The sequence below is a fragment of the Micromys minutus genome (assembly GCF_963924665.1).
Source record: "Micromys minutus genome assembly, chromosome: 15".
Taxonomy (NCBI): Eukaryota; Metazoa; Chordata; class Mammalia; order Rodentia; family Muridae; genus Micromys; species Micromys minutus.
The window spans coordinates 30114-47734 of NC_137984.1; the positions used below are offsets into that span (position 1 = coordinate 30114).

The following is a 17621-nucleotide window of genomic DNA, read 5'->3' on the forward strand; positions in this document are numbered from 1 at the left end:
TATGCTTCCTGCCTATGATTCATAACATCCAATAAAAGTTTGGCTTTCAGCCTGGCAGTGGTGGTGCATGCCATTAATCTCAGCACTACAGAGGCAGAGGCAGGTGTGTTCCCTTCCAGGACAGCCAGGTCTACATCAAGAAAATTTATCTTGAAAAAAAAATTACTTACAAACAAAGATAATAAAAATATCAAAGCTACATCATCAAACTAAGAATAAAAGACCAGTTACTTCAAAAAGCCAAAAATAAGGAAGACAGTTGAAACTAAGTATTATAAAGGTTTTTGGGGGCTGAGCTGAATTAATAAAAGGTGTCTATGTAATTTTAATAGGTAGTCATGGTAAGAGCAGGCAACTGCGGCATATATGCTGTGACATGTGTCAAGGTAGACAGTGAATTTTTATGAAATGTTCCCTAACTGATGAAACTGGTGAGTTCAAAAACTTAGCCACAGGGGAACATGGTGGGGATATGGCATGTGGAACAGTAGGAAAGTGGACGGACAGGGAAATATAAAAACTTTATTGTAAGAGTAAAATAAAATAAAAAATAAATTGGGTTTTAAAAGAAAGAACTTAGCCACAATTTTACTCAGACCTTTTTTTTAAAAAATCTTGTAGAAAGGCAACAAATGTCTTTACTATTCACTATGCATGTATATTAGCTATATGCACCTGGACAAGCAGTTCCAAAGGTAAAGGCCTGGTGAGAAGGAGATCCGAGTAGCAATGGGGCAGAGAGATGTCTGCCAAGTACGCACAGAAAGCACACCCCTGCCCTGCCTGATCCAGGGATCAGGAACCCAGCATTGGGACCTCTGTTCCCACTCGGCTGTTTGGGGGAGCAGAACAGGGCTTGGCCCATCTGCCACCTGGGTTAGCAGTTCCCAGAGATAAAAGCCTGCTGAGAAGGAGATCCGAGTAGCCAGAGGGCAGAGAGATCTCTGCTGAGTGAGCACAGAAAGCACACCCCTGCCATGCCTGATCCAGGGACCATAAACACAGCATTGGGAACTGTTCCCACCCGGCGATTTTGGGGTGCAGAAAAAGGCTCAGCCCATCTGCCACCTGGGCCAGCAGTTCCCAGAGATAAAGGCCTGGTGAGAAGGGGATCCGAGTAGCCAGAGGGCAGAGAGATCTCTGCTGAGTGAGCACAGAAAGCACACCCCTGCCATGCTTGATCCAGGGACCAGAAACCCAGCATTGGGACCTCTGTTCCCACCCGGCAGCTTTGGGGCGCAGACAGGGCTCAGACAATCTGCCACCTGGACCAGCAGAGTTCGAGGTACACAGAGCAGATACAAGGGAAAGGCAAGAACATATCACTGACAACAAGATGGTAAGAGGAAAGTGAAAGAGCATATCCCAAGGAAACCAAAAAAACCTGGCAACACCAGTACCCAGATCTCCCATCACAGCAAGCAGTGGAATGACAAACACACTAGAAAAAGAAAACACAGACCTAAAATCATACCTCAAGACGATGATAGAGATCCTTAAACAAGAATGGGAAGAAAAGCAAAATGAATCAAAATCATTTAAAGAGGAAACAAGAAAAACACTCAAAGAACTAAAAGAACTAGAGGAAAACAAAACCAAACAGATGAAGGAATGGAAGAAGGAATTTAAAATGGAAATTGACACAATAAAGAAAACACTAAAATAGATAACCCTAGAGGTAGGACACCTAAAAAGAAATCAGGAGTCACAAATGTAAGCATTTCCAATAGACTACAAGAGATAGAAGGGAGAATCTCAGGGGCCAAAGACAACATTGAAAACATAGACAAAACAGTCAGAGAAGATGCAAAAAACAAAAAGCTCCTAACCCAAGATGTCCAAGAGATCCAGGAAATGATGAGAAGACCAAACCTAAGGATAATAAAAATAGAAGAGGGAGAAGAATGTCAACTAAGAGGCACAGTAAATATATTCAACAAAATTGTAGAAGAAAACTTCCCTAACCTTAAGAATGAGATGACCACAAGCATAAAAGAAGCTTCAGAACTCCAAATAGATTGGACCAGAAAAGGAATTCCTACCGACACATAATAGTGAAAACACCAAGTACCCAAAGCAAAGAAAGAATACTAAAAGAAGTAAGGGAAAAAGGTCATGTAACATATAAAGGCAGACCATTCAGAATCACACCCGGTTTCTCAACAGAGACTATGAAAGCTAGAAGAGCCTGGACAGACATCATGCAGACCCTAAGAGAGCACAAGTGCCAGCGCAAGCTGCTATACCCAGCAAAACTATCAATCACCATAGATGGAGAGATGAAGATATTTCAAGACAAATCTAAAATGACACAATATCTGAAAACAAACCCAGCACTACAACGAATTATAGGTGGAAAACCCAATACAATGAGGGCAAATACATCCTAGTTAAAAAAAAAAAAAAAAAAAAAAAAAAAACTCCCAAGCAAGAAAACCAAAAGAAGAAAGTCACACAGACACAACTCAACTTATAAAAGCAATAATAGCATGAAACAGAAACCACTAGTCCTTGATATCTATTAACATAAAAGGACTCAACTCCCCAATAAAGAGACATAGGCTATCAGACTGAATACATAAACAAAATCCAGCATTTTGCTGCATACAGGAAACTCATCTCAGAGACAAAGACAAACACTATCACAGAGTAAAAGATTGGGGAAAAAAACTTCCAAGCAAACAGCCCCAAGAAGCAAGCTGGAGTGGCTATTGTAATATCAAATAAAGTAAATTTCCAACCAAAAGTTATCAAAAAAGATAAGGAAGGACACTTTTTACACATTACAGGGGAAATATGTCAAAAGGAACTCTCAATTCTTAACATATATGGTCCAAATACAAAAGCATCCACATTCATAAAAAGAATCCCTAATAAAGCTCAAAAACTATATTTCACCCCACACAATAATAGTGGGAGACTTTAATACTCCACGCTCACCAAAGGGCAGATCATGGAAACAGAAACTGAACAAGGACACTGTAAAACTAGCAAAGACTATGAACCAACTGGAATTAATAGATATCTACAGAACATATCATCCTAAAGTAAAAGAATACACTTTCTTCTCAGCACCCTATGGCACCTTCTCAAAAATTGACCACATAATTGGACACAGAACAAGCCTCAATCAATATAAGAAGATTGAAATACTCCCATGCATCCTCTCAGATCACCATGGTCTAAGGCTTGTCTTTAACAACAACAAAGACAACAAAAAGCCCACATACACATGGAAATTAAACATCACTCTGTTAAATGATAGCAGGGTCAAAGAAGAAATAAAGAAAGAAATTAAGGACTTGCTAGAATCCAATGAAAATGAAAACACAACATAGCCAAATGAAAAGCAATGAAAGCAGTACTGAGAAGAAAACTCAGCTCTGAGTGCTTCCAAAAAAAAAAAAAAAAAAAAAAAAAAAAAAAAAAAAAAAAAAAAAACTGGAGAGAAAATGGATCAGCACCTTGAGAGCACAACTAAAAGTTGTATAACAAAAGGAAGCAGATACACCCAAGAGGAGTGGACCACAAGAAATAATCAACTCAGAGCAGAAATTAACCAAATAGAAACCAAAGGAACCATTCAAAGAATCAACAAAACCAAGAGTTGGTTCTTTGAGAAAATTAACAAGATTGATAAACCTTTAGCCAGACTAAGTAGAGGGCAAAGAGAGAGTATACAAATTAAAATAATCAGAAATGAAAGTGGAGACATAACAACTGAAACTGAGGAAATTCAAGAAATCATCAGATACTACTTCAAAAGCCTATATTCAACAAAACTGGGAAATCTGGAGGAAATGGATGAATTCCTAGACAGATACCAGATACCAAAGATAAACCAGGACCAGAAAATACATCTAAATAATCCCATAACATCTAAAGAAATAGAAGAAGTCATCAAAAGCCTCCCAACCAAAAAAAGCTCAGGTCCAGATGGGTTCAGTGCAGAATTCTATCAGACATTTATTAATGAACTAATACCAATACTCCCCAAACTATTCCAGAAGATAGAATCAGATGGAGTATTAACTAACTCCTTTTTGAGGATACAATAACCCTCATTTCTAAACCACACAAAGACCCTACAAGGAAAGAGAATGTCAGACCAATCTCACTTATGATTATTGATGCAAAAATAATCAACAAAATCCTTGCAAACAGAATCCAAGAACACATCAAACGATCATTCACCATGACCAAGTAGGCTTCATAACTAGGATGCAGGGATGGTTTAATATAAGGAAATCAATCAATGTAATCCACCATATAAACAAACTCAAAGAACAAAATCACATGGTCATCTCACTAGATGCTGAGAAAGCATTTGACAAAATTAAACACCCGTACATGGTAAAAGGCCTAGAAAGAACAGGAATCCAAGGTCCATACCTAAACATAATAAAAGCAGTATACAGCAAACCAACAGCCAACATCAAACTTAACGGTGGGAAATTTGAAGCAATCTCACTAAAATCAGGGACTAGAAAAGGCTGACCACTCTCCCCCTACCTATTCAACATAGTACTGGAAGTCCTTGATAAAGCAATTAGACAGCAAAAATAATCAAAGTGATACAAATCAGAAAGGAAGAATTATAAATATCACTGTTTGCAGATGACATGATAGTATACTCAAGTGACCCCAAAAATTCAACCAGCAAATGTTATAGCTGATAAACAACTTCAGCAAAGTGGCAGGATATAAAATTAACTCAAATCAGTAGCCTTCCTCTACTCAATGGACAATCATGCTGAAAAAGATATTAGAAAAAATATACCCTTCACAGTAGTCACAAACAATATGATATGACTCTAAGCAAGTCAAAGACCTGTATGAAAAGAACTTCATATCTGAAGAAGGAAATATACAGATTCAATGCAATCCCCATCTAAATTCCAACTCAATTATTCATAGAGTTAGAAAGATCAATTTGCAAATTCATCTGGAATACCAAAAAAAAAAAAAAAACCTAAAAAATTTAAATCTATCCTCAACAACAAGAAAACATCTGTGGGAATCACCATCACTGACCTCATGCTATATTACAAGGCAATTGTGTTAAAAACTGCATGGCACTGGTATAGAGATAGGGTGGTGATCAATGGATTGGAATAGAAGATCCAGAAATGAACCCTCACACATATGGTCACTTGATTTTTGACAAAAAAAAAAAAAAAAAAAAAAAAAAAAACTGATAACATTCAATGGAAAAAGGACAGCCTCTTTAACAAATGGTGTAGGCTCAACTGGCACTCATCATGCAGAAGAATGAAAATAGATCCTTTCTTATCTCCTTGTAAAAAGCTCAAGTGCAAGTGGATCAAAGATCTCCACATTAATCTAGGTACACTGAAAGTATTAGAAGAGAAAGTAGGGAAAACCTTTGAGCACGTAGGCACAGGGGAAATTTTCCTGAACAGATACCAATGGCTTGTGCTCTGAGATTTAGGATGGAGAAATGGGACTTAAAGAAATAGAAAAGTTTCTGTGAGTCTAAAGACACTGTCAAGAAAACAAAATGGCAGCCAACAGAGAAGAAAAAGATCTTTACCAACCCCACATCTGACAGAGGTCTAATATCCAATATATACAAAGAACTCAAGAAGTTAGATGCCAGAGAATCAAACAATCCTATTGAAAATGGGGTACAGAGCTAAACAAAAAATTCTCAATTGAGGAATATCAAATAGCTGAGAAGCATCTATGGAAGTGATCGACATTCCTAATCATCAGGAAAATGCAAATTAAAACAACCCTGAGATTCCACCTCACACCAGTCAGAATGGCCATGATCAAAACCTCAGATGACAGCAGATGCTGGCAAGGATGTGGAGAAAGAATAACACTCCTCCACTGTTGGTGGGGTTGTAAGCTAGTACAACAACTCTGAAAATTATTCTGGCAGTTCTTCAGAAAATTGGACATAGGCCTACCTGAAGACCCAGTTACTCCACTTCTGGGCATATACCCCAGAGATGCTCCAACATACAATAAGGACACATGCACCACAGTGTTCATAACAGCCCTATTTATAATAGCCAGAAGCTGGAAAGAACCCAGATGTCCTTCAGTAGATTAATGGATACAAAAATTGTGGTATATTTATGGAGTACTTCTCAGCTATTAGAAACAATGACTTTATGTAATTCCTAGGAAAATGGGTGCATCTAGAGAATATCATCCTGAGTGAGGCAACCCAGTCACAAAAGAACAGATATAATATGCAGTCACTAATAATTGCCTACTAGCTCCAGAAAGCTCTGAATATCCCAGAAACAACTCACCGACCATATGAAGCTCAAGAAAAACAAATGCCAAAATTTAAAGCCTCAGTCCTTCTTAGTTTAAAAAAAATGAGTGTATAGCACCCTCACAGATTATGGTACACCTAGACCTTAAATCATTAATAATGCAAGAGCTAGGATTATAGCCTTGTGGCAATTCCTGGTATTCAAAGATCCTTATGTCTAATCTATACACACCAAGAAAACTTTGACTGAATCCTTGTTACGTTCTGTTCTACATGTACTTTATGCTTTTGGTAACTAGTAGGATTTCAATGCATGCTATCAAACCTCTAAAAGAATTAAGTACTGACTAAAATATATTCATATAGCATTATGCCAAAATGCTTTTAAAAATCTGTACATGTATCTCTCTTTTTAAAATAAACTTGTAAGAAAAAATACTATAATATAGTATAGTATGGTGTATACTATATATACTATAATATATTATACTATTAATCAGTCAAAGAGTGAAAGGCCTGAAGACCAGTATCCACAGTTTTCAAGGACAACCTTGATGCTCTCGTGATGGTCTTTCCATGATAGTGCTGGAAATACAACATTATTGGGAGAATTACATGTACAGGAAAAGATAAACATGGAGCAAAAAAAGGCATGACATAGAATATCAGTAGCTGTAGAGTTCCTCATTTTCAAATTATTGTTTTTTGATAAAACACTGGTTTAATGTTGAAAAAATAATGACCACATAGGGGAAAGTAAAATGTTATTTTGTCTTAAAATCTATTTGTGTTTCAGGTGATATATGGATTACTAGAGACTTAGAAAAATAATCTATGTTTTAAATGCACAAAATTAAAAGGCTGCTTTTCTTTGCATGTTAATTTGTATTGTCTTCCATGGTTGTTCAAGGATCCTTTTTTGGCCAGGAAAATATTTTGTCTAACAGTCACAGCTGAGTTTAATTTGCTTAAGTGAGCACAGTGGGAATGACATGGCTTATGAGAAACTGACCCAGAAAATGTGAGAAACTAGTCACTGCTTCTTTGGAAACAAGTTCTGTGAGACAGAGTTCTGTACAGAGCCTACTTAGACTCCCTTTCATCCTTACAGCCAGGCAGACAGAGCAAAGCCTTTCTTATTTCTTGCTTCTTTTAACAAGCTTTTATCAGTAACAGAAGATCAAAATACTACTTATTCGAAAAGTAAGTGTTAAATATGTGTATAATGTTTTATCAGATTGTTTTAGGAAATCATACTTTAAACAAAGAAGTGCCCATGATTATTAGCTGTGGAAGAGAAAGACATGCTTCAGTGGGAGGATGAACCATAAGGGATCTCTGCTTGACATAGGCTACCTGCTACTGTAACAAGCACCATAACCAAGAGCAACTTAGGAAGGGTACGGTTGGTTTCAGCTTCCAACTCTCAGGTCACACACTCCATCAAAGTCTACATAATTCTGGGAAATTTTCAGAACATACTAACTTGTGTTTTGGTTTCTTTAGTTCTCCTCCTGGCTAATTGTTCTCGCTACCTAAAGTATATCAACCAAGAGCATGTCTTTTGGGCCTAAAAGCTCATCCCAAGAAAGGCCCAAGCTACACTAGAATCTCTAGTATGATATGTAGTTACCATCTGGCTAATAAAGCCTTTCTATTGGCTTAAACCCATGTTGGAGCAGTCTTCTCTGGTGAATACCCCACAACATAGCCCCAATGAATGTAAGATTATAGTTATTCTGTGAATTGCATATATTACTCTCCCAATAAAACAATGGGAAAGTTCACTTAGACAAATGTTAATGAATTAGGCATTTGAAAACCCAAGCAAAAATCACATATTTATTTGAATATTTTTTATCATTTTCCCAAAACCAATTTTACTTAGGAGCACTTTTATTAGGCCAGTTTTAGTCAATAGTTAGCTAATTAAAACAAAACAAAACAAAAACTTTTTCATATGTTTAAGAAAGCATGTGAGATGATTTTTTTGTCTGAAGCTTTTGAAATTGTGGGTGATTTTTTGTAGCACTACATAATACTTTAATGCAACTATTAGAAATATTTAAATGATTATGTAATTCTTCTATTGGACAGAGCTAGTGAAGATTTAAATAAAAACCATTTAATAACAACGTGACTTTGGGCATGCTACTCTGCCTCTCATTAACAAATGTCCAATGTATATGTACACAAATGTATTCAAAATGGTGCCTGATGTTGCATTGTATTAGCTTCATGCAGTGTAATAGGAGAGGAGAGCTTGGAATGTGGAGTATCAGAGGATAAACCACCCATGAGCTTTGCTTTCACATTTTCTACAGACTCCCTATCTCCTGAAATAGGATTCCTGCACAGTAATACAATTCATAGACTGGGATATAAAATTCAAGAAGAAAAATTTCTTCAATCTCATCTTGTAATTTTAGCAGCCATTTTATGGACAGATCCACAGCTCTCTTGAATCATGTGGTTTAGAGAAACAATGTAAAAGATAAAAGATTTATAAGATTTCAAGGGAAAACAGAGTATTGGAGATATATTATACAATTGCTGTTTGGTAAAAAAAAAAAATCATTGGTCATCAAAAAGATGTCGGGAAACATTTTTCTTCCAGGGTATTTTTCATGACTAACCAGGAACAGCAGTGAGCAAGCTGTGACCTAGCGGTGATCCAAAGACACAAGTCTGGAATGGCAGTGAAACAGCAGTGATCCAGTGGTGATTCAGCAGTGATCCAGGGACACAAAACTGACAACAACATGGTGAGAAAAAAGGGAAATAACATACCCCAGGGAAAGCAAGACAACCTGGCAACATGAGTACCCAGCTCTCCCATCACAGCAAACAGCGGAATGCCAAACACACCAGAAAAAGAAGACTCAGACCAAAAATAATACCTCAAAACAATGACAGAGATCCTTAAACAAGAACAGGAGAAAAAGCATAAAGAATTAGATGCTTTTAAAGAGGAAACAAGAAAAACACTCAAAGAACTCAAAGAACTAGAGGAAAACAGAACCAAAGAGATGAAGGGTTGGAAGTAGGAATTTAAAACTAATATTGACACAATAAAGAAAGCACTAAAAGAGCTAACCCTAGAGGTAAAACACCTAAAAAAGAAATCAGGAGTCACAGGTGCAAGCATTTCCAATAGACTACAAGAGATGGAAGGGAGAATCTCGGGTGCCAAAGACAACATTGAAAATATAGACAATACAGTCAGAGAAGATGCTAAAACCAAAAAGCTCCTAACCCAAAATGTCCAGGAGATCCAGGACACAATGAGAAGACCAAACCTAAAGATAATAGGAATAGAAGAGGCCGAAGAATATAAACTAAGAGGCACAATAAAAATCTTCAACAAAATCATAGAAGAAAACTTCCCTATCCTTAAGTCTAAGATGACCATGAACATGAAACAAGCCTACCGAACTCCAAATAGATTGGATCAGAAAAGAAACTTCTCCCAAAACATAATCGGCAACACACCAAGTGTCCAAAGTAAAGAAAAAATATTAAAAGCAGTAAGGAAAAAAGACCATATAGCATATAAAGGCAGACCAATCAAAATCACACCCAATTTCTCAACAGAGACTATGAAAGCCAGAAGAGCCTGGACAGACATCATGCAGACCCTAAGAGAGCACAGGTGCCAGCCCAAGCTGCTATACCCAGCAAAACTCTCAATCACCATAGATGGAGAGATGAACATATGCCAAGACATAAATTTACACAATATCTGACAACAAACTCAACACTACAACGAATTACAGGTAAAAAACTGATTATAACGAGCGGAACTACATCCTAATAAAAACAAGAAAAATACTAAGCAAGAAAACCAAAAGAAGAAAGACACAGGCACAATTCAAGCTCCAAAAGCAAAAATAGCAGGAAACAGCAACCACTATACCTTGATATCTGTTAACATAAATGGACTCAATTCCCTAATAAAAAGACATAGGCTATCAGACAGGATACATAAACAAAACCCAGCAATTTGTTGCATACAAGAAACTCATCTCAGAGACAAAGAAACACACTATATCAGAGTAAAAGGGTGGGAAAAAACTTCCAAGCAAATGGCCCCAAGAAGCAAGCTGGAGTAGCCATTCTAATAAAGAGTAAAGTAGATTTTCAACCAAAAATTATTAAAAATATAAGGAAGGACACTTCTTACACATTACAGGGGAAATTTGTCAGGAGGAACTCTCAATCCTTAACATATATGCTCCAAATACAAAAGCACCCATATTCATAAAAGAAACCCTACTAAACATCAAAAAATACATTGCGCCCCACACAATAATAGTGGGAGACCTCAATAGCCCACTCCCACCAATGGACAGATCAAGGAAACAAAAACTGAACAAGGATACTGTATAACTAGCAGAGGTTATAAACCAACTGGAATTAATAGATATCTACAGAAAATATCATCCTAAAAAAAAAAAAAAAAAAAAAAAGAAAGAAAAAAAGAAAACACCTTCTTCTCAGCACCTCATGGAACCTTCTCAAAAAATTGACCACACAATTGGTCACATATTGAGCCTCAATAGATATAAGAAGATTGAAATACTGCCATGAATCCTCTCAGATCACCATGGTCTAAGGTTGGTCTTTAAAAACAAGAAGACAAAAAAAGCCCACATACACATGGAAACTAAACAACGGTCTGTTAAATGATAGCAGGGTCAAAGAAGAAATAAAGAAAGAAATCAAGGATTTTCTAGAATTCAATAAAAACAAAAACAAAATATACCCAAACCTATGGGATGCAAAGAAAGCAGTACTGAGAGGAAAACTCATAGCTCTGAGTGCTTCCAAAAAAAAAGAGGAGAGAGCACACATCAGCAACTTGACAGCACAGCTGAAAGCTCTAGAACAAAAGGAAGCAGATACACCCAAGAGGAGTAGATGGCAAGAAATAATTAAACTGAGGGCAGAAAGAGACCAAATAGAAACAAAAAGAACCATTCAAAGAATCAAAAAAACCAAGAGCTGGTTCTTCGAGAAAATCAACAAGATTGAAAAACCCTTGGCCAGACTAACTAGAGGGCAAAGAGAGAGCATATAAATTTACAAAATCAGAAAGGAAAGTGGAGAAATAACAACTGAAACTGAGGAAATTCAAGAAATCTTCAGATCATACTAAAAAAGCCTATACTCAACTAAGCTGGAAAATCTGGAGGAAATGGATAAATTCCTAGACAGATACAAGGTACTAAAGTTAAAACAGGATCAGGTAAACCACATAAATAATCCCAAAACACCTAAAGAAATAGAGGCAATCATCAAAAGCCTCCCAACAAAAAGAAGCTCAGGTCCAGATGGGTTTAGTGCAGAATTTTATCAGACATTTTTTGACGACATAATACCAATACTCTCCAAACTATTCCACAAAATAGAATCGATTGGAAAACTAACAAACTCATTTTGTGAGGCTACAATAACCCTCATTCCTAAACCACACAAAGACCCTACAAGGAAAGAGAACTTCAGTCCAATTTCACTTATGAACCTTGATGCAAGAATACTCAACAAAATCCTTGAAAACCAAATCCAAGAACACATCAAAACAATCATTCACCATGATCAAGTAGGTTTCATCCCTGGCATGCAGGGATGGTTTAATATTTGGAAATCCATCAATGTAATCCACCATATAAACAAACTCAAAGAAAAAAGCCACATGGTCATCTCACTAGATGCTGAGAATGCATTTGACAAAATTCAACACCCCTTCATGTTAAAAGTCTTGGAAAGAGCAGGAATACAAGGCCCATACCTAAACATAATAAAAGCAATATACAGCAAACCAACAACCAAAATCAAACTTAATGATGGGAAATTTGAAGCAATCCCACTAAAATCAGGGACTCGACAAGGCTGCCCACTCTCCCCCTATCTATTCAACATAGTACTGGAAATCCTTGCTGGAACAATTTGACAGCAAAAGGAGTTCAAGGGGATACAAATCAGAAAGAAAGAGGTAAAAACATCACTCTTTGCAGATGATCTGATAGTATACTTAAGTGACCACACAAATTCCACCAGAGAACTTCTACAGCTGATAAACAAGTTCAGCAAAGTGGTTGGATAAAAAATTAACTCAAAAAAATCAGTAGCCTTCCTATGTTCAAAGGACAAATGTGGAGAAAGAAATTAGGGAAAAGATACCCTTCACAATAGTCAGAAAATCTATGAAATACCTTGGTGTGACTCTAACTAAGCAAGTGAAGAACCTGTATAAGAACTTCCAACCTCTAAAGAATGAAATCAAGGAAGATCTCAGAAAATGGAAAGATCTCCCATGCTCATGGATTGGAAGGATCAACATTTTTAAAATGGCCATCTTACCGAAAGCAATCTACAGATTCAATGCAATCCCCATCAAAATTCCAACCAAGTTCTTCACTGAGTTGGAGAGAGCAATGTGGAATTTCATTTGGAATAACAAAAGACCTAGAATAGCAAAATCCATCCTCAACAACAAAAAAACATCTGCGGGAATCACTATCCCTGACCTCAAACTATATTACAAGGCAATTGTGCTGAAAACTGCATGATACTGGTACAGAAATAGGCACATGATCAATGGAATAGAATAGAAGATAAAGAAATGAGCCCTCAGGGATATGGTCACCTGATTTTTGACAAAGGGGTTGTAAACATTCAATGGAAAAAGGAAAACCTATTCAACAAATGGTGTTGGTCCAACTGGCACTCAGCCTGCAGAAGAATGAAAATAGACCCTTTCTTATCTCCTTGTACAAAGCTCAAGTGCAAGTGGATCAAAGTTCTCCACATTAAACCAGGTACACTGAAACTATTAGATGAGAAAGTAGGGAAAACCTTAGAACTCATAGGCACAGGAGAAAATTTTCCAAACAAAACACCAATAGCTCAAGCTCTAAGGTCAATGATTGACAAATGGGACTTAATGAGATTGCAAATTTTCTGTAAGGCTAAAGACACTATCATGAAAACAAAATGGCAGCCTACAGAGTGGGAAAAGATAGTTACTAACCCCACATCAGATAGAGTCCTAATATCCAAGGTATACAAAGTACTCAAAAAGCGAGATACCAGAGAATCAAACAACCCTATTAAAAAATAAGATATAGACTTAAAGAAAAATTTCTCAATTGAGGAATATTGATTGTCATCCAAAACTCAGATGACAATAGATGCTGGTGAGTATGTCGAGAAAGAGGAACACTTCTCCACTGCTGGTGGGGTTGTAAACTGATACAACCACTCTGGAAATCAGTCTGGCGGTTCCTCAGAAAAATGGACATAGTACTACCTGAAGACCCAGTTATTCTACTTCTGGGCATTTATCCCAGAGATGCTCCAACATACAACAAAGATACATGACCACAATGTTCATTGCAGCTCTATTTATAATAGCCAGAGGCTGGAAAGAACCCAGATGTCCTTCAGTAGATGAATGGATATAAAATTGTGGTACATTTACACAATGGAGTACTACTCATCTACCAGAAATAATGGCCTAACAAAATTCTCAAGAAAATGGATGCATCTAGAGAACATCATCCTAAGTGAGATAACCCAGTCACTAAAGAACAGACATAATATGCAGTCACTGATAATGGAATACTAACCCCAGAAAGCTCTGAACACCACAGAAACAACCCACAGTGTGTGTGAAAATCAAGAAAATAGAAAAAAAATATATTTTAATTAAATAAGAACTGTATCACATCCCCCTTTTCTTCCTACAGTCCTTCCCAGTTTCTCTCCTATATCCTCAAATTAATAACCTCTTTTCCTATATTATTGTTACATATATACATATGTGTATGTATATGTATCCACAAATACTTAATTACAACCTTATAAAAATGTATTTGTATACTTTTACGCAAAAATGCTGAAAATTTGTACATTTATCTTCGTTTTTTAAAATAAAGTTAAAAAAGAAAAAAGAAAACCAGCAGCCTAAAAAAAATCATAGTTTGGAAAAAGATAGCTGAAGGCTCTTAATCTCAATTCCAGAAAACTGCAATTATTTAATATGTCTAGTACCATCCTGCAAGACCACATAGAAGAGTCATCTTTATTTTACTAAGTTTTTGTTCATTCCATGGAAAAAAATGATAATAAGTAAATAAATTTTAAAAAACTTTTCTCTTGAAAGCATTTGTCAAACACACAGTACATAGTACTTGCCATTCTCAGCTATCTGTAATAGCACGCATGAGAAGTTTAAAATAAGCTGGGTCTATGAGATTTCCTAAGGACACTGGGATGCCTCAACAAAACTGTAGAGGGTATAGAAGGCCACATTCTCCTCATGGACAATTTTGCCCATGTGTAAGATTCCATGCTAAAGTAACTAACAATAAAGTTCAATGTCTAGGCTTCTTTGGGCAGTTTCTAATACATTTAATGGATTCAATAACATAACCTAAATAAAGACAGAAATCACTCAACAAAAGCTTAAGACTTACAGATTTCACATTTGCCGGTCTGCCTCTGTAAAGTCTAGCAATCATGGCTAGCCATCTGGAACTCAACAATGGCACCAGAATGCCCATTCTGGGCCTGGGCACCTTGAAGTTTCCTCCTGGCTAGGTGACTGAGGCTATGAAGGTTGCTATTGACATTTGTTATCGGTACATTAACTATGCCCAGGTGTACCAGAAAGAGAAGGAGGGGGCGTGGCCCTCCAGGAGAAGCTCAAGGAGCAGGTGGTGAAGCACCACGATCTCTTCGATCTCTTCGTAGTCAGTAAACTGTGGTGCACATTCCACATTAAGAGCATAGTGAAAGGAGCCTGCCAGAAGATACTGAGTGACCTGCAGCTGGACTACCTAGATCTCTACCTTATTCACTGGCCAACAGGCTTTAACCTGGGCCAGACTATCTCCCACTGAATGCATCAGGAAATGTGATTCCTAGTGACATCGATTTTGTGGACACTTGGACGGCTATGGAACAACTAGTGGATGAAGGTTTGCTAAAAGCCATTAGTGTCTCCAACTTCAACCCTCTTCAGATTGAGATGATCTTGAACAAACCTAGCTTAAAATGTAAGCCTGCTGTTAACCAGATTGAGTGCCACCCATACCTAACTCAGGAGAAACTGATTGAGTAAAACCATTGCAAAGGCATAGTGGTGACTACATACAGTCCCCTTGGTTCTCCTGACAGGTCTTGGGCCAAGCCTGAAGGCCCTTCTCTCCTGGAGGATCCCAGGATCAAGGCAGTTGCAGTCAAGTACAATAAAACTACAGCCCAGGTACTGATCTGGTTCCCCATTCAGAGGAACTTGGTAGTGATCCCTAAGCCTGTGACACCAGCATGCATTGCTGAGAACTTTAAGGTCTTTGACTTTGAGGTGAGCAGCAAGGACATGACCACTATACTCAGCTACAACAGGAACTGGAGGGTATGTGCCTTGATGAGTTGTACTAAACACAAAAATTACCTCTTTCAAGCCAAAGTCTGAAGCTGTAGATTCCTGCTCTGCCCCAAGAGACTTACATCTGTTTTTTCTGCCTCATCTGCCCTTGAAAGTGTCCTGTGGCCTGTGTCTCTCTGCACTGGGTGGCACCTTGCAGACGAGACAGTGAGAGTTTGTTAGTTTGATGTAGAATCTGGAGGGCAGTACCAGTAGTGGAGGTGTTTGTTCCAGCCTTTCTTGGTCTTTCTTCCCACCTGAAGGACTTTAACACACGCACCCTTTCCAACCAAAGAGAAACAAGATTTATAGCCCAGGTTGTGCCACTAACACTTACATTTGAGTGCTTAGAACTGCAATCCTATGGGTCAGACTTCTTCTTGCATCAAATAAAAACTGCTTTTGTAGAAAAAAATAAGACTTATAGATTTCAGTTTGAAGAAAAAAGGAGTAATAGTTGTCTGCAAAACAAATAATTTAGTAGCTACCCATGACAAAGAAAGTGAACTTTAGTAAGGAAAAAAAAATGGTGAACAGCTAGCAATAGGAAGCATCAAGGAGAGGAAGGGCAGGGTTTTTAGTGTGTCTACATTCAGATCTTTGAAACATTCATATTTCAGGGGCAGATGAGGGATAAAGGTACCATTTGCTGATCCTGGTAACATAAGATAGATTCCTGGATCCACACAGTAAAGGAAGAGAACCAATTCCCAAAAGTTACCCTCTAAATCATATGATCACTGTGGCATGTATTTGACCCCACACATGTTCACACACAAGAAATAAACAAAAATATGTAAAATATATTTGGATTTTTTAAAAAAGTATCAATCAGACAAAAATGAAAGAGGACAAGGTACATTCATAGGGATAGGGGAGGGAAATGAGGGGAGATGGAGGGTAAAGGGGAGGAAGATTTCTAGGATAGGGAGTGGTTAAGGAAGGGCAGAGGGGAAGGAAGGGGAGTAGGAGAGAGGAGGGAGATGGAAATCCATTGAATCCATTAGAAACCATGCCTGAGAAAGCCTAGACATCAAACTCCATAAAGAAACAATCTGTGCAACTTACTTAGATTCACGGAAATTGGGTTTATAGAAATAAAGGCTTGAGAATGCTATCTTACAAAAGAAGATAACTAGTCACATTTGAAGATAACTCTGACTGCAGAGAGTATGAAGAAGACAGAAAGTGAACATAACCCCAAAATCTATCAGATACAAATATACACAGGAAGATGGAAGTTGTGGGAGTATAAATAGAGTCATAGAAACACAGATCAAGAAAAACTCATAAAACAAAGTTTGACTTTATTTTAGTGAATATCTGAAAGACACTCAAATTAATTAGTCCAAATTATATTATTACAAATAAAACTGTTCCTTGTAATCTTCAGGACAAACACACACACACACACACACACACACAAACTATAAAAGTCTATTTTATTTCTAAGTTTAGATTTCTTAAATGTCTGTGACATGGGTGAGCTGAGAAATATAGTCTGACATTAAGTACACATCTGTGATTCAGGAAAGAAGCCTGGGCAGAGGTGATGGCTGTGTATTTGCAGATATAAATGCCAATGAAATTCTGTATGAGCAATGAAGTTGGAGAATCCCAGGAGACAAGAAGATGAAATTCCTCTCTAAGGAAATCCAAAATGCCCACAAGAAAAACTAATTTACCAACACATAAACGATTGGAATTTTATCAAAGCTACCTAGCCCAAGGCAAGGATGATAACGCCACTCTTCTAGTCTTCTACTTTAAAGAAAGAAGATAACCATCTGCACAAAAGCAATTCACTGTAGCCATTCTGTCCTACCTAAGGTCAGGGAAGGCTCTCATAAAAGTCATAGTTCAAAGGTTCAGGCTGGACCTGAGAATAAGACCTACAGAAGATATTTCCTGATTCTACAGCTGATCATCTCACCA

At 37.4% G+C, this 17621-nt stretch overlaps 1 protein-coding gene and 1 pseudogene across 2 annotated transcripts in view; one reads left to right on the plus strand and one right to left on the minus strand.

Moving 5' to 3' along the window:
- The window catches only part of THEMIS (thymocyte selection associated), a gene marked incomplete at both ends in the record, with an annotated part of 51927 nt that overhangs the window by 21334 nt on the left and 12972 nt on the right, over positions 1-17621 (minus strand). The window lies entirely within an intron of this gene.
- On the plus strand, positions 14777-15734 carry LOC308430105 (aldo-keto reductase family 1 member B1-like; annotated as a pseudogene). Its single transcript has one exon. The product of its transcript is annotated as an aldo-keto reductase family 1 member B1-like (transcript).